Source organism: Camelus bactrianus, chromosome 13 (assembly GCF_048773025.1).
Source record: "Camelus bactrianus isolate YW-2024 breed Bactrian camel chromosome 13, ASM4877302v1, whole genome shotgun sequence".
Classification (NCBI taxonomy): domain Eukaryota; kingdom Metazoa; phylum Chordata; class Mammalia; order Artiodactyla; family Camelidae; genus Camelus; species Camelus bactrianus.
This window is the reverse complement of record NC_133551.1, coordinates 47,730,469-47,752,796: the sequence shown is the minus strand read 5'-3', so window position 1 is coordinate 47,752,796 and position 22,328 is coordinate 47,730,469. Positions and strand designations below refer to the sequence as shown.

The following is a 22,328-nucleotide window of genomic DNA, read 5'->3' as shown; positions in this document are numbered from 1 at the left end:
CTAACAATTTGCCATTTTTTTTAATGTGTCCCTGTGGGGCCTTACCACTTTCTTAACTAAGAAAGAGGACAACAAGTTGTGCTACTTAAGTTCTACCCACTAGGATTTCCCAACTTTGTAGTCCTTCAGGGATAATCTGAATGTAATATATGACACAATAGTATACTTCTGGCCTCTGCCAGTGTCTGGTGTTGAGCATTCTGTAAAAAGACTAAAATGTTTTCTCTCTTGGCTCTCTGATCATAGGAAACTCTATGTGAGGTCATGAGCACAGGCTGAGGGATGGATGGCATGTGATGAGAGCAGACATACCGGGAATGTAAGCAGTCAGCTCATGTAACTTATGTGTATATTCAGACCTGGGCATGGTCTTATAAGACCACTTACACTTGATGGATGGAGAGCCCTCTATTTTACGGTTTGGGATCAGTTGAGGTTGTATAGTCACCAAGTATTTCAGGGCTAAGTGTTTTTATACTCTCCTGGAGTCCAGGAGCAAGCCAAGTGCCAGTTCCCAAAAGAGCCATTTGCTGAAGACCACATGCCTTCTAAATGGTACTCTGTTTATTAGGGTAAAGTTGTCTTCACCTGGCAATTTCAAACACTGCCCTTGTAGCCTTAATGTACTTTTTTTTTTTTTTGTAGGATAGAAACACCTTTATTGGAAGAGCAGTGTGGACATGAGAAAGGGGAATGGAGTGTGTGCATGAGAGGAGGGGGTCCAAGGAGCCAGCGCCTTTCTTGGCGCCCCTCCAGGGGGCTGAGTGGAGACAGGGTGGCACGCCCAGGCCCAGCACCAACAAGGCCCTGCTTTCCTTTGGGAGGGGGCCCTGTGGGTGAGAGGAGGCAGGAGGCCTGGGGTTCCCATGGAGAAGGGGTGAGAAGCCACCAACAGTTTACATGCTGTCGTCCGTCGGGGAAGAAAAACAGGTCTGTAGCAACTTTTTGCAGAACTCCAGCTCCTCCTGGTACTCCTCATGCTGCTGCAGCAGCTGGCAGTGTTGCCGCAGAAGCTCCTCCAGGCCCCGCTCAGGCTCCTGGCACTCCCGCAAGTCCTGGGGGATGTCTGTCATCACGCTGCACAGGGCTCCAAGCACATGCTTATGGAAGGGGCTGCGTTCTGTCCAGACGAGGGCCACCAGCTGCTGGACCATCCCCATGGAACACAGGGTCCCTTTGTGTTCGGGGTGGCCCACCAGCAGGTTCTGCAGCAGGAACGCCATCTTGACCTTGGGCTTTTGCACCTGCTGCTGCACGACCCGCAGTAACACGGAGAAGCCGTCCAGGCGGAGGAACTGCAGCAGCCCAGCCTTCTGCTCCCAGACCAGGCAGGAGATGGCGAAGAGGGCCTTGACGCCCACGGAGTCGCAGGCGTCCCGGTCCAGCCGGCGCAGCAGCTTGTGCAGGGCGCCGAGGCCCAGCACCTGCTCTTGGGTGGCCGCCACGTTCTAGCTGCACGTGCCGATGAGCATGCGCCGCCCGCCACCGCAGCCCCACGGCCCCTGCCTCCAGGTAGCGGCCCACCACCAGGCGCGTTCCGGGCAGCTGGCAGAAGTCTGCAGCATTGTCCATGTTCTCGGACAGGCCGGCCAGCAGCTCAAGGGCCCCCTCCCGCTGCTGCTGCGCAGCGGCCAGCTCAGCCTCGCCAGCCGAGGAGGGCACAGCACTCGGAGGCAGTTCTTCATCTGCGCCACCTCCTCCCGCGGGCCCCCGAGGGCGGCCCACGTGGCCTCCTGTGTGCAGCCGCTGGCACCTCTCCTCACTCAAAGGTTCTGCAGGGGGGGTCTGGCCCCCATCTGCAGCAAGCCTTGGTCTTGTAGGGGCGGGGGACGGCCTGAGCCCCCTGCCGGGGAGCCGCTGGGGGACTGGGGGCAGCGCCAGGGGAAGGCGGCAGCTTTGTTCCTTCACGGACAGTTTGCAAAGAAGGTAAGAATGTGTTGGGGTAGGGGATGGTCACCGCTGAGGTGGCTCTGGCGTCCTGACCTGTCGACTCCTGGGGGTCTCCCTGGGCCTCTTGTCGCCGCCGCTACCAAAGACAGAGCCCCCCGTGCTTGACTGTGCTGGGCGCCGCCATATTGACCGGCGCCTTCGTGTGCTTTTGTTTCCATCACTTTAGAGGATCTCAAACCAGAGGCCACCAGCTCCCATCTTTACTTTGCTTCAACTAGTCAAATAGGAGATTACTTCGCCCCTCAATGTTTACCCCCGTTTGCCCCCACTGATTAAAAAAATGAAAAAAAGGAAGAGAAAAGGGAGGATGGAGTGTTACAGGGCCCTTTGGGAAATTTTTCTATATTGGGTCTTGGATCCCATAAAACTGCCATATAACTATTTATCCTTCTCGTGGGAAGCATATGGGATTAACGATCTGTGACAATGGTCTTTTATTTTTCCATAATATTTTAACTTCTGTTAAAAGGCTTTCAAGACCAAAGAAAGCAACTTAAAGAAAGTAATTTATGTTATAAAACGTTTATTTGATCTAACACTTGATCTTGCTCTTTTGAGTTCACTGGCTTCACCCGGGGAGACATGTGAGAGAATTCATACCTTTTTATTACGAAAAATTTCAAACATACATAAAGTAGAGAGAGTGATATAATGAGCCTCCAAGTACCTATCATCCAGCTTCAACAATTATCAACATTCTGTTCCTCTTATTTATACTCTATGCCCCCCCCCACTTTTTAATTCTTTTGCTAGAGTGCTTTTAAACAATCCAACGCATCATATCATTTCACTTTGTAAATTCTTCAGTAAAAATCTCTAACCTAAACATTACTTTTATAACCATAGCATGACAATCATTTCATTATCACACCCAACAAAATTAACGATTAATTCCTTAATGTCATCTAATAATCAGTCCATGTTCAGTTTTCCCCAGTTGTCTCAAAATGCCTTTTTAATAGTTGGTTTATTTAAATCAGAATCTAAACGAGATTTATATATTGCATTTGGTTGGTAGGTATCTTAAGTCTCTATTTTTTTTTAAGTTAAATATAGTCTTTTCTTTCGAAGTAATTTATGTCTTCTAATTCCTACAATAGGCATCTGGTTTCTAAACAGAAGTTTTTCTTAGCTAAAAAACCACATATTAGATATTCAGACTGGTCTAGGAAAGCTAATAAATTGAATAAATGAATTTGAATAGATTAAGAGTGCATATTCAGAACAGAATTGTAGCTTTTGGTCAGAAACATGTGAACCAAAGGCAAAAATCTGCCAAGATTAAGGTTTTGGTTTTTTTTAAATATATACAACACAATGTATTTTTTCCTTCATTTAGCATTCATCTTTATATTATAGAAAGTGCATTGCCAAGCAGAATACAAGCTCCCTAATTAAAAAAAAAATGGTGTAGGAAATTCCCTTTGTTTTAGAATCTTCCTTATACCTAAAAATGGTATTTTGTTTTGTCTTCACACACTTAATATAAGTGATTACTGTAACAATCATATGACTAAGGCAAAAGTTTGTGCACTAAGCATGACAACTGTCAGGGTGATGATCGTAGTAAGGAATACTTCCTCTGCTGGAGACAACTTGAGCATTGGCAGTTTCCAAGGAGGAAGTTAAGGGCTTTGGTGAACACTGCCATCCATCTCTAAGCCTAAGCCTAAAATACCTGTTTAGGATGTCATCACAAAAGCAACACAGGTTGGAGGCCTGTTTTCAATGTTCTCGTAACTGAGCTTTAGGAAAGTGTACTTTATAAAGAGGTGCAAGAAAACCAAACACTTAGGCATCCAAGGCAGAAAGTATATCTCCAAAGAAGAATAGAGATGTTCCCAATCTGTCTGACAGAAGAGTTAGGCACTCTTTGACATCTCTGTATATTTGTGCTTCCATTTCTTGGAGGTGGTAGAGGGGAGGCTCTCCCTCTGTCAGGAGAATCCTATTCAGTGCTTCCTTAGACATGCTTCCAGGCACGATCAAACTCAAGAGAAAAGGAATTCAGGAAGCAAACCAAAACAATGGCTTTGTCACAGTGAAGAATTGGCATTCTCAATCGAGAATGTGAAAGCACTGTAGGAAGCAGCTTCTCTTTTGGAGAGCAGTGTATATCAGTGTATCTGCCCCTGGTTTTGCTGAGAGTTCATTATCATCCTGGAATTTGTTTTCTTAAAAAGTTTAGTATTTTTTTTTCTAGTTGAGAAACAATGTTGTCATCAGTTGTCAAAATTGGTGCATATCCTCTTGAACCTCTTCATATATTATCTGTGACACTGATGTTCAAGAGTGCACCAGAAAATCTGGCATAAGCTATCACCATCAGGTACTTGCTGTGTGCGATGGGAGCCTCTAGCTACCTCCCCAGCACCTGATCACCAAGGGGGATGCCATCTTGCCAAGGGTGACCTTTGCTATTATTAAGTCTCAAAAGTCTTTTAAAAAATCAATAAAATGACTCCTCTTTTTTTTTTTTTTTTTTGGTTACTGGTCTCATTTTGGTTTTGTTTTATGCCATTTATTTGTTGAATATATTGAGTAATTACATTCCAGATTTGAATTTGTCACCTTGTGAGGTCATTTAACATATTTTTGTATCCTCCATATTCTCTGTAAATTGATAACTACATCTGGAGGCTTGGTGATTTTTTCCTTTTTGTCAAAGATACTTTGTAAGTGGTGCTCTACATATTCTATTTCATCCTATCAGAAGGCACAGTCCAACTTTTAATGATGTTGCGGTTGATCAGTGGGTTCAGGACTTTTTAGCCTGGTTTAAAGTTTGTCATTAATTTTCCACCCAATAATTGCAGTAGTAATTGATGATCATTGGCTAGATCGATTATCTCATGAGGGATTATAAAATAGAGATTTTTCTATTTTCACCATTTCTTTTGCATTTATTAGCTGTGATTTTTCTATGTATTACTTTCTCTCATCAGTGATTTGGATAGCCTGAATGACAGGACCTGCAGGAAAGGCACCTGGATTCTTCCCTTTAAAAAAAAACAAAAAACTTACAGAATAGTTAGATGATATCCTAGCAATGTCCAGAGGTGACCAATGAGGTTTTGAGGTTTTTTTTAAGGCACTACATTTTGGGGTTGGTTTATTATGCAGCAATAGACACTCAAAACAAGGATCCACGGAGGAACAGCAGGTAGCAATGAGGTTTCAAAAAATTATTATTATGAACTCATGGATGCTTATATATTCCATGTGTTTTCATTCATGGTAGTCATTCTTGACGCTGAAGCCGTTCTGTGTTTGGTCAGTGAGAGCCTCTTCCAGTTGGTGCCTGTCATTTTGACATGACCTGGTGTCTTTGATAGCTCTTTACTTTTAGGCACAAGATATCCTAGGCTCATTCTGTATATTTCCTGCCCCAGCATTAGAATTGGCCATTTCTCCAAGGAGCCCTGGCTCCTTTTAGTGGTAAATGGCATTTTAGAGACCACAATCTGACCACTAGGGGTACTCATTGCTTCTAGATTGTCATCACTTCCAGAGCTTTTCCGTGAACAGAGAAAGGAAATACATATTCTTTTAGAAAGAGGGTAAACAATCAAGGATTCATACATCAAGGATATTTTCAATTCACATCAAAGGTTATATAGCTTTTGCTTAACTTCTTTGGTTTTACACACACATAATTTTTTCTCTTATACTGAAATTCCTGGTTCCTGATGACATTTACTTTATCCTATTAACATGAATGTAATAGTTCTGAAATATCAATGCCAACATTACTACTAATGGTAAATCTATTGAGTATTGTTTAAGATTTCTTTGTGTTTGTTTCGTCCTTCAGATCCATCTCACTACTGTTTAGCCAGTATACTGTGTTGCAAATTCACTTGAAAGAATTCTCTGTATGGTTATGACACAACTTGATAAATGAATAGGTTTGTTTTTATTCTGTTTTTTTAAAAACAGTGATTGCTTTTTCTTTCATAGTTATGTTCGGTTTTGAATTATTTGTGTTATTTTTTACTATCTCAAAACTATAAAACGAGATACATTTAGAGAGGTATCCTTTTCCTGATAGGTAATCATTTTTATATATTAGTATTTGTTTTAAATTTTGAGAATAGAAATAGCACTTTAAAATTTTGAGACTAGAAGCAAATATATATATTTTTTCATTCTTGCACAAAAAGTATAACAGTGTACACACTCTTATGCATGTTGGGTTTTTTTTCACTTTTATTCTGGTGATTACTTTTTAGCAATATTTTGAAATATTCTTCATTCTTTTTACAATTGACTAATATTCCAGTGTATGTATGCACCATTGTTTATTCACCTGTCCTCTATGATGGGCTGTTTACATCTTTTATTATTACAAAAGTGCTGCAATAAATAGCTTTGAGCATTCATTTCAAGCTTTTGCTGTTTTATCTTAGGCATATATATATATATCTAGAGAGGAGGTTGCTTGGGCAAAGGATAAATGCATATGTAATTTTGCTAGCTATTGTCAAATCTCCCTTCATGGTTGTACCACTTTTCATCCTCATTAGCAATACCTGAAACAAAAGTACCTGTTTCTCCACAGTCTCACCAACTCAGAGTGTTGTCAAGCTTGGAATTTTGCAAATCTGATAAGTAATGGTATCTCGGTTTAGTTTTAATGTGCATTTTTCTTATATGAGTAAGATTGAGCATCTTTTCATATATTTAAGAGCTGTTTGCATTTATTTTTTCCATTATTTTCCCATTTTGCTACCAGATTATTGGATTGGGATTTAAATTTTTTTTCAACATTTAGATAAATTTTATACATTAGAGATACTGGTTTTTTGTGATATTACAATTTTGTCTCAGTTTTTTATTTAACTTTTGACATTGCTCATGGTATTCTGAGCATCAATTTTTTTTCATTTTTTAAAATTTAAATAGACAAATTTACCCATGTTTCCTTTATTGAATCCAGTTACGGAATTATAGTTAGGAAATTCCTCCTCATTCCCAGGTTGTAAAAAAAAAATAACCTATGTTTTCCTCTAGTATTTATATGACTTGATATTTTTACATTTGGATATCCGACCTATTTGGAATTGATCCAAGTGCAAGGTATAAGGAATGGATCCAGTTTTACTTTTATCCACTTGGCTGTCAGTTGTTTCAACACCATTTATTAAACGCTAAATTTCCACATGACTTTGGAGTCTATCTTTGGATTTTATATCCTGTTCCACTAGCCATATTTCTATTTATGCACAATACCATGTTTTAGATAGGCTTTATAAGTATTTCAATGTGGGGTAGGGCTAGTCCCCATTGCTTTTCATTCTAAGGAGATAAATACAGTAGTCTTGTATTTATTTTCCAAAATAACTTTATAATCAACTAGTTTGGTTCCAGACAAAAATAATAACTTCAAGATATTTTCATTGGGATCACATTAAGTTTACAAATTTCAACTTGGAGAGAATTGATATCCTTCTGATATTGATTCTTCTGATCAATAATAATGGTATATTTTTCCATTTGTTCACATCTATTTGTTCTCCTGTAAGAATGTTTTATAGTTTTCCTCATGTAGGCTTTACACAATCCTCATTGAATCTGTGCCTGAGTTTTGTTTTATTTTGCTTTTACTATTGTAAATGGAATCTGAGCTCTCCTCTTCCTTTATTTCTTCCAAGTGGTTACTGTTTCTTCCAAGGAGTTACAAAGCTCTTTATTTCTGTATGTTAATTTTATATCTTGCTACTTGACAAAATACTTTTACTGTTCATAGGTTTTCCATTTATGATAAATTTCCAAGAAATATATTATTTTCTCATGAATGCAATTTTATCTTTTCAATTCTTATGCCTCTAATTGATTTCTCTTGTATTTAAAATAGTGGGCATCCTTGTCTTCTTTCTGATTTTTCCAGTGAGTTCCCACATCATTTGTCTGATACCCACTGTGTGTCCTGCAACTGAATTCAATTCTGACACCAACTACCCGCAGTTAGTGAAGACCCCACAGGTTAAGGGTCCCAGTCCGACAAAACTGCCCCCACCTCCCATCAGGTGCTACTCAAAAGCCCTGGGTGTCCTCAAGCCACCCACACTTCTACCTAGCTGGCTACAAATTTGGGGCTTCCCAGAACCCCCTCAGGTTGATAATCCACTAGAACCACTCACAGAACTCAGGAAAGTGCTATATTTATAATTACCATTTTGTTACAAAGAATACTAATGAACAGCCAGATGAAGAGATACTCCTTTCTGAGCCTAGTAAGGTGTTCATCAGCTGGAGAAGCTTTGTTAGCCTCCTGGCCTGGGGTTTTTAAATCATGGGCTTTGAGATTGAACACAAAGATTGGGGTTGGGGTGAGAATTCCAACGCCTGGTTTGGTTGCTCTGGCCCCAGCCTCCATCCTGAAGCTACCAAACCCCTACCTGCCACCGCCCCATGAATCCTCATTGTGAATCACCTCATTAGCATAAACTCAAGTACTGAGTTTATAAAGTATTGAGTATATAAACTCAAGTGTTGAGTTTATAAACTCAAGTATCAAGGGGCTCGTTATGACTAACAAGACACTCCTCTCAGGAAATTCCAAGGGTTTCTGAAGCTCTGTGCCAGGAATCTGGGAGGAAAACCAATTTTTTTTTTTTTAATTATACCACCAGCAGGAAAGCCTCTAATGTTTGGCATTTAATTAATTAAGATGTTAAATTTGGGGTCAAGATATGTATGGGAAGTATCCCTCAATTTCTCTTTTATTGGGTCTTTAACAGAAAGGGCTTTGAATTTTGTCAAGTGCCTTTCCAGCATCTATAGAGATTATCAGTTTATTTTCCCCTTAGATGTATAAATTTGATGCATTATGTAAACAGATTTACTAATATTAAATGATCTTGTATTTCTGAAGTAAACCTCACTTGGTTATGTGTATTTATTTAATGTGCTAGTGAGGTATGTTTGCTAATATTTTTCTCTTTTTATTTATTTACTGTCAGTGTTATACTTGTTTCAAAAAAAGAAATTAGCAGTGTTTCTTCATCTTCTATGCTCTATAATTATTTAAACAACCTTCATTTTATCCTTTCTTTAAAGATTTAGTATAGATCCCCTGTGAAGCCATCTGGGCCTGATGCTTTTTTTGTTGGGTTTCTGTTTTACAAATTTGTATTTCTACAGAATTCTGTCTATTTAGACTTTATATTTCTACTGGGGTCAATTTTGATAAATTATAATTTTCTAGAAAATTATCTGCTTCATCAAGATTTTCATATTTATTTGCAAAAATTATACAAATTAGTAGGCTCTGTTTTGATGGCCATGTCTGGCTTATCATTTAGTTTGTATATTTATACTTTTAAAAAATTAAGTTATCTAATAGTTTTTAATACATTGTGAGTGTCTTCAAGTAATGAGCCTTTTGATTTATGTGTTACTTTTACTCTGTCTCTGCTTTTTTAATTCACTAATTTTTCACTCTTATCAATTCCTTCCTTATGTTTTCTTTGACCTTTTTCTATCTTTGTGACATCAGTGTTTCTTTATTCACTTTCATATTCACTGATATAGATATTTAATATATGAGTTTTCTTCTTATAACTGTTTTTCCATTGATCATTATTATATGACCCATTATATATTCATATATAATGTTTTCATGAGTAGTAGTAGTATTTTCAAGAGTTCTAAATTTTTTCTTTTCACTCCATTGCAGGAATATTTAAAACTTTGTGCATTAAACATTTTTTTCCAAGTGGAAGAAACATTGTTATTATTACCAATTTCTAGCATTGTAGTCAGAGTACTGTGTGTTATTTGCATTTTTAAAATTTTTTTTTTTACTATTTTTATTGAAATATGGTTGATTTACAGTATTATATTAGTTTCAGGTATACAGCATACTGATTCAGTATTTTTACAGATTATACTCCATTAAAAGTTAATACAAGATAATGACTATAATTCCCTGTGCAGTACAATGTATCCTCTTTGCTTATCTACTTTATATGTGGTTTGTATCTCTTAATCCTATACCTTTATCTTGCCCCTCCCCTCTTTCCTCTCCTGGCTGGTAAACACTAGTTTTCTGTATCTGTGAGTCTATTTCTGTTTTACTATATACATTCATTTGTTTTATTTTTTTAGATTCTACATATAAGTGATACCATACAATATTTTTCTTTCTCTGTCTCACTTATTTCACTAAGCATAATATTTACTAGGTCCATCAACACTGCAGCAAGTGGCAGAATTTCATTCTTTTTATGGCTGAGTAATATTCCATTGTATATATACACCACATCTTCTTTATCACCTGTTGATTGCTTCCACATCTTGGCTCTTGTAAATAGTGCTACTTTGAACACTGGGGTGCATGTACCTTTTCATATTAGAGTTTTAATTTTTTCTGGATATATACCCAGGAGTGGCATTGCTAGATCATATGGTAGTTCTATTTTTAGTTTTTTGAGGAACCTCCATATGTTTTCCATAGTGGCTGCAGTAATTTACATTCCTACCAACAGTGTACAAAGTTTCCCTTTTCTCTACATCCTTGCCAACATTTGTTATTTGTAAGTTTTTGATGGTAGCCATTCTGACAGGTTGAGGTGATATCTCACTGTTGCTTTGATTTGCATTTCTCTAATAATTAGTGATATTTATTGCTTGTTTTCTTTATGTCCTAAAATACCAATTTTTAGGAGCATTCTCTGTGCACTTCAAAAGGAGGTGTATTCTTTAATATTGGTATTCAGAGTTTGATATCTATATTTGTAAAGGTTATCATATTGATTATGTTGTTTAGGTCAATGCTACTCAAAGAAGCGTCTACTATGTCACTAAGCACATGATAGTTCAGCTTTTGTTGTTGTTGTTGTTGTTGTTGTTTTTGTAGCAAGACTTCCAAATGAAGGAAGTGGCACATCGATTTTTATTCTGGAGCAAGTTTCTTATCTCACTGCATCTAGTAACCACAGTTCATGAACTGGCACCAGCCTGTGACCACATTTTCAGTAGCACTGGATTAGGTTTCCTAGATCCTTACTCATTTTTGTCCACTTGATTTGTCTTGGAATGGGAGTAATGTATTAAACTTTTCTCTTGTTAATGTGTTTCTATTTTGTCTGCATCTGCTGTAGTTTTTACTTTATGAAAGCCAGTTGCTGTGTTATTGAATATATATATATCTCCATTGTTAAATTAGCCATTAACATTTTTAAATGCCCTCTTTTTTTTTTCTTTTTAATGCTTCTTGGTCAGAATTCAGCCTTGACAGATACAACATCATGACCCTTGCTGTCTTTGTGTTTTACATCTTGCCTGGTATATATTTGTCCTTGCTTTTATTTTTAAGCTTTTAAATCTCTTTGTTTTAGGTGAGTTTATAGGTAACATAGGATTAGACTTTGCTTTGTTTGACAATTTGAAAAATATTTTCATTTAATATGTAAGCCTCATTTTATATTATTGATAAAAACCTTTTTTAAATTATAAAATATTTCACCACATGATCATCTGTTTTTCTCTCTTTCATGCTCTCACTTTCTAGCTCTTTTAAAAAATATTTCTCTTGTAATTTAGATAGTTTCATAGTTTGTTCTGATTGTTACTTTTCTACATTTGCAAAATACCACTTCTTTTTTTTTAGAAAATAGTTTATTGGTTCTCTACTTTGAGCAATATTAAAATTAACTACTTAAAACTTTTTCATCTTCTCCTCCGTCTCCTTGACATCTATTTCAAGTAATAGGAGGAGGGTATAACTCAGGGGTAGAGTGCACACCTAGCATGTACAAAGTCCTGTGTTCAATTCCCAGTACCTCCATTAAAATAAATAAATAAATAAATAAACAAACCTAATTACCTCTCCCCCATAAAAATTATTTTAAAAAATCAAGTAATATATTATTTCTCCCTCTTAATATCTATGAGGAACTTGGTGAGCTTATCTTATTTTCCATATATTCTCCCCTTCCTCCCCAATTTTGACATTGCATCTCATCTACATTGTCAGAGCATATAATAAGTACATAGCATTCTATCAGCCTTATCCTCAATATTTACTTTTAGTTCTACACTTACATACATTAAATGTTTAACACTAATCCTTATGTTGAAGCTTCTTCACTTACTTTTTGTTTGAAGTTTATACTCTAGTAAATTCCTCAAGAATGATCTCATGGGAACAATATTTCCTGAGTTCTCACATGTTCATAACAGCTTATCTCTGCCCTTTATACTTTATGATCAGTTTAGCTGGATATAAAATGCTTGGCTAGCGTTTTCTTGAGAATTTTAAATATGTTATTTTATTATCTTCTGGTATAAAGTGTTTCAACTGAAAACACTAATGCTAAGAAAAATACCATATGATTTATATGTGGAATCTAAAAAAAATCCAAAAGACAAAAATGAACTTATTGACAAAATAGAAACAGACTCATAGACATAGGAAACAAACTTACGGTTCCTGGGGTGTTACCAGGGGATGGAGGAATAAATTGGGAGCTCAGAATTTGCAGATGCTAACTACTGTATGTAAAGTATATAAATAATAAGGTTCTACTGTATAGTACAGGGAACTATATTCAATATCTTGCAATAACCTATAATGAAAAAGAGTATGAAAAGGAATATATATATATATGTATAACTGAAATATCATGCTGTACACCAGAAATTAACACAACATTGTAAACTGACTATACTTTAATAAAAAAGAAAAAAGAAAATACTGATGCAAATCTGATTTTTTCTTTCTTGTAAGTAATTCAGTCTTCTTGCCTGGATGGTCAGATTTTTTAAAAATTTTCTTTAAAGTCCAGTATTTTTATTAGAATATGTCTCAGTGTTGATCATTCTGGACTGATTTTATCAGGTGCATAGTGTGCTCTTTCTTACGTTATATGTGTACCTTCTTACACAGCAGGAAGATCTTCTTGGATTACCGTTCCTATTATTTGTTCTGTTTCATTGTTTTGACCTTCTTCCTTAGGTTCGCCTATTATATCTATGTTGAATCTTGTTTTCCTGCTTTTTATATCTATCTCAAAACTGTTTAAAAAATCTGTCTTAATTTTTATTGGATTGCTTTCCTTTTTCTCTCTCTCATTCTCAATTTACATAATTTTCAGTGCTGTCTATGTACTGTGGTTTCTCCCGTTTAGCCTTTATTTCTGAAACATCTTTCTGTTATTTCTAATTCTTTCCTGAGCTCTGTTAGTTCTCTTATCATGCTTCCTTGTTGCCTCCCCATTCTATTTTTGAGCTGTAAAATTTTTGATTTGTATTACTCTTTTGTAGTTTCTATTACCTTCTTAATTTCTTTTGTTCATATTAAGTTGTAGTCTTCTGGCTGATGGCCATATTTTTCTGGCTGCCTCATTTTCTATAGGTATGTTATAATTTTTATCCTTTTCTTCCTTAAAGTTTCTGTGGGGTTTAACCACAGTACTTTCCCATGGCTCATGTTTAAGTGATACTGGTTTCCCTGTGCTTGTAGGAGGAGGTTACCATATTGGAGTGAGGTGGGCCAGGATGCCTTTCCTAGCTTCATGGCTCTCCAGATCCCTTTTATATTTTACCCTGAAGTATTAACAAGTACTTTGATCAGTGTTGCCATCCCACCAATAGCCTCAAATGTCTGTCCTCTCCTGTTCTTTTTCCAACAATTACCTAAGCCTTCTTTCTTCTTTATCTCCATACTATCTGACCTGATCAATTTGTACACTATTTACATTAGCTTTCCTCAGTGAGTGGGGGATTCTGTCCACTCATTGGATGTTTTCTGGATCCTTGAGGACCCAGACTGCTCTGGTTCCCTCAAAACCTCCCTGAAGTCTCCTTATACCCACCTGAAAATTGAAGCCTGTATAGCTCCCTCCCCAGTTCTGATTGTTCTCAGTTCCATCAGCCAAGTTTTCCACTCTGGGTGGTAGACTTCCTTTGGGGAGTGAGTACTTGTTGACAATGTCTAGATTCATTCTTTGGCTTTGCTGTGCTTCTTCCTCTGCTGTTGTTTTTATCACCCAGATCTCACTGCTGTTTGGTCCCACCAGCTCATACTTTAGGGTTTAGGGGGATATTTTGTCCCCTGTTCTGTTGAAACATCATTAAAAATGTCTTCTGCATATTTTTTCCTGTTCTATCCTGGTTACTTTGCTTAGTGGGTGTTATACTATGTCACCTGGGTTACCCCAGCTGTTACGAGAACTGGATTCTCCCAGCAGCTGAAACTGAAGTTGCCTTCACTGAGGAGAGTCACCTCACCCAAGGTTATTTCCCTTCCCAGGATAGCCCACATCAGTTGATGGGAATATGGGGCCTGGTCTCCTCATCCCATCTGGAGACAACTCTGAAGGGTTATCCCACCTTCAGAGCACCTCAGGTAGTCTACTGAGGACTTGTTGGGATTTTATCACAATCTGATTTCTCTCTCTACCTAATAGAGTAATATTAATAATAGAAAAGCCCAAACCTGTTTTTTGAGTTTCCCCTACAGGTGTTGGTACCAAGAATACTCCCCAAAGAGAAATCAGAGTATCTCTGTTTCAGAGGACTTCAAACCACAGTACTCTGTCTGTTTTCATTAGAGGGGTATGGGGGATTCAAAACAGTCCTCCCATCTCATCTTCAACTTACTCTGGTCTTTCGTCCTAAAGCAATGTGTGTGCGCTTCCCTAAAAATGGAAGACAAACATGTAACTTCAGTAAACCTCCTGCTTAAAAGCCCTACCCTCAGCTTTGTTAGAACCCATTTTGGTGAGGGTTTTTTTTTTTTTTTCCCTTAAAAAAAAAGGAATAAACCTAGCCTTCAGTATCCAAAACAAGAGTTGTGATAGGATATCAGAAAGTGCTCTTGGTCTCAGGACTGTTCGGATAAATTAAAAACTCTTTCTTTCAAGCAGAGGACAGGAACAGTATGAATAATACCTGGATAGTGCTGGGCAATGGCTTTGATAAGGAAAGAAGAAAGTAAGCCTCTTTTGATCAGTCTCTGTCTCTGGGTGGGATTTCAATGTCCATTCTGTTGGGTACTGTAAAATCATAGCCCATGGTCTTGTTTAGGGAGGGGGCCATGCCCAGACTCTGTGATGGGGTCAGCTGTATGAAATTGTTACTCCTGTTTGCAAATCCTCTCTTTCATTTTTACACAAAGCAGTTATGAGGGACAGCCATGGTGCCTGCTTTGTTCCTGACTTTAATAGCAGTGCATTTAATGTTTAGCCATTTAATATGATGTTTGCTCTTAGCTTCTCAGAAAAAGAAAGTAAACCAACTCTTTATTGGTTAGGAAACACCCTTTGTCTCTTGTTTTACTTGCTGATTTTACCAGAAATTGTTCTTGAATTTTCTCAGCTGCTGTATAATATAATTGTACAGTTTTAAATTTGATTTTATGAATGTGATTAATTAGGTGGATGGATTTCCTAATTTTGAACTATCTGTAAGGGCCCAAGATAAATTCTATTTTCAGAGTTATTCTTAGGTGTTGAATAGCTTTTGTTGTTATTGTGGCTGTAACCTTATATTTTCTATTACATTTTCTAATTGGTTATTGCTGGTGTATAGGAAAACTATTGATTTCTGTACGTTGATCTTGTATATGGTCACCTTGCTGAATTTTCGTATTAGTTCTAATAGTTTGTCAATTGATTTTCTTAAGTTTTCCTGTGTAAGTGATAGTGTCATTTGCAAATAATCACAATTTGCCTCTTGTTTTCTAATGTTTATGCCCCTTATTGCTTTCCTTCTCTTCTTGAATTAGAGAGAACATCTGATACCATTTTGAATAGTAGTGATGACAAAGGTCATTTTTGTCTTGTTTCTGACTTCAGTTGGAATGTGTTTATTGTTTTTCTGTTAAGTATGGCGTTTGCTGGAGGTTTTTTTTTTTATCATTTTTTTAAATTAAAAACAAACACTGTATCAAATTAAAGCTGTTCTTTTCCTAGTTTGCTAGGAGATTTTTTCCTTTTATATCATTAATGGGTGTTGAATTTATTAAGACATTCATTTAAAAATGTTTAAGTTTATTAATATAATAAGTTAAATTGGTATATAGTCTAATGCCTAACTATCCTAGCGATGCTAGGATAAATCCTCTTTGGGCTTGATGAACAATTCTTTTAATACACTGCTGGATTTAATTTGTTAACATTTATTTAAGATTTTTGCTTCATTGTTTATATGTAGGATCATGTTTTTTTCCTCTTGCATTGTCTGGCTTTGGTTTCAGGATATGCTAGTCAGTAAAATGTGCTGTGTGGCTTTCTATCTTTTCTTTCTTTTTTTGATGAATGACAACTTATTTTTCACACTTAAAGCCTGCTGAAAAAGGATTACTAGTCCTGACAAAATCCAACCTCTTAACTGAAAAGTAAGGTAACTATATTTACTAATTAACTGCTATTTAAATTTTCTAAAACAACTTGAAAACATTCAGCATGTATGTTTAATTTCAGTACAATGGATTCAAGACCAAGTATCCACGTTACATGCATCAAGGCTAAATTACAAATGGTCGTAGTCATCACACCATCATCAGCACCTTCACATTTTCTTGTAACATGTTTGATGAACACTGGCAGTATTTTGTGATGGCACCATGTTAGTGGTAGTAAGAATATTTTGGGGCCTGGTTAACATTCTGAACTACTGCTGTTGCAGGAATTGATGCTTTTACAGCTGAGGACTATGAAGTGGGCATCTGTATCGTAAACCTTTGCCCTGTGAGGGACACTGGAGTCCCTACGTTAGTTGAAACAGACATGGCTTGTGGGGCTGGTGTGCCTAGAGTGGGAGTACTTGGTCTGCTAATAAGTGAACCAACATTTAACTGTGGAACTGTTACTCTTCCTGCAGAAGTAGATGCCTTTTTTGATAAAGACTTAGGTCTATGGTTTGAAACAGTCAAGCAATATCTATCCAGTGGCTATCTAGGACCTGAATATGGCTTGACCAATGGCAAAGGGGTTTGATTTCTTCACTTTAATAACTAATAAAAAAATCTCTTAAGGGAGAAGATGTAAAAGACTGGTCAGCACGACACTGGATTGCCAGTGGCGTATCATCTGCATCAACAGTATGGCTTGAATAAATTTTTGCATCATCTGGAATTTTGGTCACAAACTGGAAGGCAAACTCCAACAACTGATTTATAACTCTTGCCTCATGTTCTGTAATCTCCATGTCCTTCAGGATTTGTGTCATCATCTGCATCTGTCAGCATGCTTTTGGGAGATGGCATCTTGCCAGACTCCATGCTCTCCAGTGACCAGACTTCTCCAGCTAAGTCACCCACATGAATGTATTTCAGTCTCTGAAATGGAATTCATCTTACAATCAATGGTATTTTAAGGTTTAATTGATAGTGTTTTATAAAATTCTTCGTAGTGGAATATAAATAAAGGTGCACCTTTCAGTTGATGGTGTCTTAGGCTAGTTGAAGTCTGGTCCTTGGTGGTTTTCTTGGATTTTTGAGAGAGCATACATCATATTTGGGTGTCTTGCAGGCCACTCATTTACTGAGTGTCCTGAAAGACCATTAGCTTTGAGATGAATCCAGAGCAAAGGAAACTGTCCAATTGGTCTAGGCTGCAAAGTAAGTAGATAGGCCTCTTGGTCTCCATGACCCACCAGATCCAATCATGTTGCGATCACCTTGCTGATGGAGCCTGCAGCAAGCCCAGGAGCAACAGTGCAGAAGTGAAGAAAGCTGTGCCCTGTTTGGTAAGTAACTGATCTTCTTCAAGAAACAGCTTTATCCTATTACTTGGCTTTGGTAGAAACTGAATGCTTGTCCATGGGATAACCAGGTGACCTTGCAAACTGAACTGCACAACATAACTTGCAAACTGTTTGATCCACTCTGAAGTATGTAGTGCCCAGGAGCATTCATCATCAGGTATAAAGGATAAAAAGAGACAGTGTGTTCTGCTTTGCCACCCATCCCTCAGTGAGCACTGACGGTCTCAACACATAGACAGTGTTCGAATGGATAAAATAAAGCAAAACCCAAATATCTGCTGTATATATGAGATGCACTTCAAAAGATGAAAGAAATGTTAGGGTAAAGATACACCATGCGAACAGTAAACTTGTGAAGGCTGGAGTGGCTGTCAGATAAAGTATACTTCAAGACAAAGGCTATTACCAGAGATAAAAATAGATATTTCATAATGATAAAAGGATCAATTCACCAGGAAGATATAATAATTATAAATGTGTAATAACAGAGCTTATAACCTAATAACAAAGCTTCAAAATATGTGGAGTAAAAATTGACAGAATTAAAAGAAGAAATATACAATCCACAATCATAGTTGGAGATTTTAAAAAGACCCTCAACAATCAATAGAACAATAGACCAAAAAGTCAATAAAGGCATAGATTATGTGAACGATACCGTCAATCATCTTGTCCTAATCGAAATTTATAAAACTCTATACCACAACTGCAGGATATTCATTCTTTTCAAATACACATGATATGTTCACCAATGTACCACATGCTGGGCCATAAAAGATAAAAATCTCAATAAATTTGAAAGGATTGAAATGTAAAATATGTTATCTGACCACAATGGAGTTAAATTAGATATCAATAATCACAAGATACCTAGAAAACTCCTAAAAATTTGGAAAATTAAGCAACATAGTTCTCAATAATCCCTGGATCAAAGAAGCAAACACAGGGAAGTTTGAATGATAATGAAAATGTAAAAGAATTAGCGGGATGCAGCTAAAGCAATGATTAGGGTGAAATTTATAGTCCTAAGTATTTATAACAGAAAATAGGAAAGGTCTATATAACCCTTACATTTTACCATGGAATGCTGACTTGCATCCCCAACTTTATGGTTCCATGGATCGCAGAATTCTCCATTTGTGTTGGGCAGTTCCATGATGTCTCCTTGACGGGTGTTCAGTTTCTACGAGGATTGTTGTAAGCCAGAGACTGCTTTTCAAGTGGCAGCCAGGTGTTTGCAGGTGGGATCAGAGCCTTACTCCAGAATCCAGGATGCCCATGCTGTGATTGTCCAATCAGGATTGCCAGAAGATATGCATACAATTTTTGGCAGAAAACATTTCCCAAGCCATAGGGTCTGTTGGATTATTAGGCTCAGCTGGAAACACAGCTTGCATTGTGACCTGGACCTACTGTACACCCCCTTGCCCAACTTAGAGGTTAGTGGTAAACGAGTCAGAGCAGCAGGCCCAAATATACACGTAGCCTCAAACCCAAAGAGGGCCATCCAGCTTCGTAAGTCTTTCTTTGAGGTGAGTGGTATGAGGTGTGGCATCTTGTTTCTTACTTTAATTTTTATTTAGTTGGTTAGTTTAGAAAAGGAGAAGAATTGACTTGCAAAGAAGTTTGTAAGAAACTCCAGATTTTGGAAGGACTGGCTTAACAAATAAAAAATACAACATGTATGTGTAGCCGAGCAGGACCCTGTGGGCCTTCCAGGGTTAGACCCCACCCCTTAATGTACCCAAGCTGAAGGCCGCGATCACATTATTCTTCTGGGAGGCTATATATCTGGGCCTCTACAGCACAGGGCCTGCCATATAGTGGTATATATCTAAGTGGCTTACAGTAAGTACTAAACAATTATTTGTTGAAGGAACTAATGAATAAAGTTGAATCAATGTACATTTCCACCAACAGTATATAGACTGGTGCCTATTTCGTCCACATCATTGTCAAAAATAGGAATCACGATTATTTTAAGGTTGTACCTATGTGATAGGCATAAAATAGTATCTCATGCTAGCTTGCAATTTTTCAATTCTTTGAATACCAAGGAGGCGGAATGCTCATCTGTACAGTTACTGGCTGTTGCACTTCTCCTGTGACTTTCTTAATCCTGTTCTTTGCCCATTTTGAAAAGCAGGAAATTTGTTCTATTCGTTGGAAAATCTTCTTCCTAATTAACCTGAGCAAGACCAAGTCAGACTGAGCTGCTCTGGATCTTGATCCCACCACACACGGACGGCTCCCCTTTCCCACAGTTTGTAAGGAGAACCTGCAAAGAGGGCACACGTGCACCTCCTGCTGGGAGCACTCAGGGGGTGAAGAGACCCATTACCACTCTTAAGGAGTGTGTAGTCTTGGCGAGGAGAAGGGAGGAGGGCAAGAATGTGGAAGAGGAAAGGAAGGAGAGAGCCAGGCCAGGCATCAGGAGCTCCAGTCCACTATTTCTGGGCCCATCTGTGACTAGACAGGCTGAGGAGGGATGGGCTGCTGGGACCCTTTTTTATTCTGACTCCTGCATCCATATCCAATCAGTTCCTATTTCCGTATCAACTCCCCCACCGCCTCCCACCTGGTTCTCCTGCCTCCAGCTCCATCCTCCCCATTGGCAAGCCACCAGTGATTTTTCTAAAAGATGAATCTGACTCTTCAGCATTATTCCCAACTCTCCTCCCAAGAAGCCAGCCACGCACACCCTCCAGTGGCTTCATATTGCCCTCAGGATTGAGTAAAAACTGCTACAAGTTGACTCTGCAGGCCCAGAGTACCCCAGCCTGAAGTCCCTCTCCTGGGCCCCTCAGTAGGACACTGCAGTACAAGAGTCTCTTGAGAAGTGATGCTGGGTTCCTGTGGAGGGTCAGCTGGGTGGGCTCTGCAGAGTAAGCACCTCTTGGGGATGGCAGGGGGACCCACCTGGTAGAAGTGTGGCAGTGGCTCCTCAGAAGGGGCAAAAGAGAGTTATCCCTCTCTCATCCCCCTTTTTCCTAATCCCTGGATAAAATCCAAACTCCTTACCACAGCCCCCAGTGCCATCCTCTGATCTTAAGTCTTCCTGTTCTCCATCTCCTCACCCAACAGCCACCACATTGGTCTTTTTTCTTTATGTCCCTTTAACATATAGAGTTCTTTCCATTTTAGGGACTTTGCACTTGTTATTCCTTCTGTATGGAACATCCCTTTCCCATGTTTTCCGTGGCTGTTTCCATCACTTAAACCTCAGCTCAGATTTCAGCTCCCTAGAGAAACCTTCCCTGATCAAACTGCATATAGTCCCCCATCCTATCACCCTGTTTTATTTTTTTCCATAGCTCTAGTCACCACCAAATATTACACCATCTATTTTATTGTTTCTATGCTAGATATAAGCCCTGTTGGAGATATTTGTAGCTCATTCACCCACTGCATCCCCAGAGCCTAGAACAATGCCTGGCACATACAGACATTATGTACCATGATCCCTGTCCTCACAGAAATGAGTCTATCAAGGGAGATATATTTTAAGCAAATAATTATGCAAACAAATAACTACAAGTAGAGTCCAGTGTTTGAGGCAGAGGTGCAGGACCCTCCTCCACTGCTCTGCCCATCCAAGGATCATTCGCTTACCCTATGGGCAGTTTTCTGCTACAAGACCCTGGCTTCCCCTGGAAACTGCTTAGAGCCCAGAGGATTCACCCAGGAATCAGGCCTCAGGAACAGGGCAAGATTTGGACCTCCAGGCCCAGTTTTGGGGTCTAGCTAGACTTGTGGCTGCAGCTCTATGTCATCCTAACCCCCAAGCCAGAACAGACTACAACATTGATAGCTCAATTGTGTGGGCTGTTTGTTCCTCCAGTCCCTGCGTGGATCTTTGGCAGGCCCTTGCTTGGGGTCTGGTCTCTTTGATACCTTACAAGCTCCACTCCATTCCCATGCTCAGTGCCCAGTGTCTTCCACGTTTGGAAGCTAGTTTTCAGAGGCTGAATTTGGGAGCTGCTTCCCATGTCTTCAACCCTTCCTCAGGACCTCCTGTCCTAGAAGTCTGTCTCTAGGGTGATCAGCAAGTTTCTTTCCTTGAGGGCTACTTCTTCCAGCTGCTCCCTTTTCGGGGCTGTGTTCTTGGACCTCTTTGTAACCCACACGAGTGGAGTCAGCTCCCAAACTAGTGAAGCTCCGGGAAGCTGGGGTCCAGGAGAGCCTCACGAGGCCCTGACCCACAGACACCCGCATCACAGGAAGCGCAAGTGAGGGCTCCCGTCACCCAGGGAAGCTCTGCCTTGTTTAGCTGACCTCTTCATCTTCAACGCTTAGTACAGTGTCTGATACATACTTAGCACTTAATGAACAGGGGCGATTAATACCACTAACTCATTTAATGAAAAAAGGCACCGTGCTAATGTTTACATGGATTTATGCAGTTCATTCGCGCAAGTACCATGACAATTTCTGTTTTAAAGTGAAGAAACGGGTTCAGAGAAATTAAGCGACTTCCAAGGCCACAGAGCTGTACAATCTCTTTTCATTGCCCGAAATGCGACGGAGCAACGTAAAGGGAAAATGCCAGAAAGCAGGCAGCGCAGGAAACCGGCGGGCTCATGGGAGCCAAGGACGCGGACAGGCTCCATGCGGTCAGTAATTTTCACAGTGGGTTGCCGCCCGGCTCCGTTTCCACTAAG

General features: G+C 38.9%; 3 pseudogenes; all 3 read right to left on the bottom strand.

The window, feature by feature from the left end:
• Positions 1-389: 389 nt before the first annotated feature.
• Positions 390-2,108, bottom strand: LOC141579543 (hsp70-binding protein 1 pseudogene; annotated as a pseudogene).
• Positions 2,109-3,483: 1,375 nt separating this feature from the next.
• LOC105064100 (metaxin-3 pseudogene) lies at positions 3,484-4,347 on the bottom strand (annotated as a pseudogene).
• Positions 4,348-16,470: 12,123 nt separating this feature from the next.
• LOC105064089 (transcription initiation factor TFIID subunit 9-like) lies at positions 16,471-17,182 on the bottom strand (annotated as a pseudogene).
• Positions 17,183-22,328: the final 5,146 nt, after the last annotated feature.